Raw genomic sequence first — 2,782 nt, forward strand, 5'->3', positions numbered from 1 at the left:
TGTCTCTCTTTCTCTGTCCCGCTCTCCCTGTCTCTGTCTCTCTGTCTCTGCCTTTCTCTGTTTCTCTGTCTCTGTCTCTCTCTGTCTGTCTGTCTCTCTCTGTCTGTCCCTCTCTCTGTCTCTCTCTATCCCTCTCTCTCTGTTTCTGTCTCCCTGTCTTTGTCTCTCTGTCTCTCCGTCTCTCTCTCTGTCTCTCTCTCTCTGTCTCTCTCTCTCTCTCTGTCTCTCTCTGTGTCCCTCTGTCCCTCTCTCTCTGTCTCTGTCTTTCTGTGTCTGTCTCTCTTTCTCTGTCCCACTCTCCCTGTCTCTGTCTCTCTGTCTCTGCCTTTCTCTGTTTCTCTGTCTCTGTCTCTCTCTGTCTGTCTCTCTCTGTCTGTCCCTCTCTCTGTCTCTGTCTATCCCTCTCTCTCTGTTTCTGTCTCCCTGTCTTTGTCTCTCTGTTTCTCTGTCTCCCTGTCTCTGTCTCTCTGTCTCTCTGTCTCTCTTTCTCTCTCTCTCCCTCTGTCTCTATCCCCCCCTCTCTCTCTCTCCTGCTACCATCTGTCTGATCTCTATGGGGTTTAGCATAAGCAGTATAACTTCTGGTTTTTTGTTTGTTTGTTTTCTTTTTAAAATTTTTTATTCCATATATTTTTATTTACATTTCAAATGATTTACCCTTTTCTGGCCCCCACTCCCCGAAAGTCCCATAAGCCCCCTTCCCTCCCCCTTTTCTCCCACCCACTTCCCTCTTCTGGTTTTGCCAAATACTGCTTCACTGAGTCTTTCGAGAACCAGGGGCCAATCCTCCGTTCTTCTTGTACCTCATTTGATGTGTGGATTATGTTTTGAGTATTCCAGTTTTCTAGGCTAATATCCACTTATTAGTGAGTGCATACCATGATTCATCTTTTGAGTCTGGGTTACCTCACTTAGTATGATGTTCTCCAACTCCATCCATTTGCCTAAGAATTTCATGAATTCATTGTTTCTAATGGGTGAATACTACTCCATTGTGTAGATATACCACATTTTTTTGCATCCACTCTTCTGTTGAGGGATACCTGGGTTCTTTCCAGCTTCTGGCAATTATAAATAGGGCTGCTATGAACATAGTGGAACATGTATCCTTATTACATGCTGGGGAGTCCTCTGGGTATATGCCCAGGAGTGGTATAGTAGGATCTTCTGGAAGTGAGGTGCCCAGTTTTCTGAGGAACCACCAGACTGATTTCCAGAGTGGTTGTACTAATTTGCAACCCCAGCAGCAGTGGAGGAGTGTTCCTCTTTCTCCACATCCTTGCCAACACCTGCTGTCTCCTGAATTTTTAATCTTAGCCATTCTGACTGGTGTAAGGTGAAATTTCAGGGTTGGTTTGATTTGCATTTCCCTAATGACTAATGGAGTTGAGCATTTTTTAAGATGCTTCTCTATCATCTGAAGTTCTTCAGGTGAAAATTCTTTGTTTAACTCTGTACCCCATTTTTTAATAGGGTTATTTGGTTTTCTGGGGTTTAACTTCTTGAGTTCTTTGTTTTCTTTTTTTAATTGATTGTCTTCTTCATTTGCATTGCCAATGGTAAAACTTTCCCAATTTCCTCCCCTCCCAAAAGCCCCCCTCCCCAAAGATTCCCAACCCCTCCTCCCACCCCCTGCCTCCATATATATGCCCCTCTACCTGACACAGTCCCACCTCCCCCCAACCCCCCAACACCGTCAGTTTCCCTTTGTTGGGGCCTCTGTTGAGCCTTTACCTGACCAAAGACCACTCCTCCCACTGATGCCCAACAAGGCATTCCTCTGCCACATTTTTGGCTGGAACCATGTTGTCTTAGTCGAGGTTTCTATTCCTACACAAACATCATGACCAAGAAGGAAGTTGGGGAGGAAAGGGTTTACTGAGCTTAAACTTCCAAGTTGCAGTTCATCACTAAAGGAAGTCAGGACTGGAACTCAAGCAGGTCAGGAAGCAGGAGCTGATGTAGAGGCCATGGAGGGATGTTTCTTACTGGCTTGCTTTCCCTGGCTTGCTCAGCCTGCTCTCTTATAGAACCCAAGAACACCAGCCCAAAGGTGGTACCACCCACCAGGGGCCCTCCCCACTTGATCACTAATTGAGAAAATGCCCCACAGCTGGATCTCAAGAAGGCACTTCCCCAACTGAAGCTCCTTTCCTCTGTGATAACTCCAGCCTGTGTCAGGTTGACACACAAAACCAGCTAGTACACATGTGTATCCCTTGGTTGATGGTTCAGTCCCTGGGAGTCTTGGGGTATCTGGGTGTCCAAAGTCATTGTTCTTCACCTGGGGCTATAAACCCCTTCAGCTCCTCTGGACCAGCCTTCAGATCCTCTATTGGGGACCCCAAGCCCAGTCCAATAGTTGGTTGCTAGTTTCTGCCTCTGTATTTGTAAGGCTCTAGCAGGGCCCCTCTGGAAACAGCCATGGCATGCTCCTTTTGGTACACGCTCCTTGCCATTGTATTGGGGTTTGGTGACTATAGGATGAATCCCCAGGTAGGGCAGTCGATAGTAGCCTTTAGAATGCATCAGAACTATAATTCCCCACAATCAGGTAGGCTTCATCACAGGGATGCAGGGATGGTTCAATATAAGAAATCCATCAATGTAATTCAGTGCATAAACAAACTAAAGGAAAAAAATACATGGTCATTTCATTAGATGCTGAAAAGGCTTTTGACAAAATTCAGCATCCCTTCATGATAAAAGTCTTGGAGAGATCGCGAACCAAGACCCATACCTAAATATAGTGAAAGCAATATACTGCAAACCAGTAGCCAAT

This window comes from Apodemus sylvaticus, chromosome 16 (assembly GCF_947179515.1).
Source record: "Apodemus sylvaticus chromosome 16, mApoSyl1.1, whole genome shotgun sequence".
In the NCBI taxonomy this organism is placed as follows: domain Eukaryota; kingdom Metazoa; phylum Chordata; class Mammalia; order Rodentia; family Muridae; genus Apodemus; species Apodemus sylvaticus.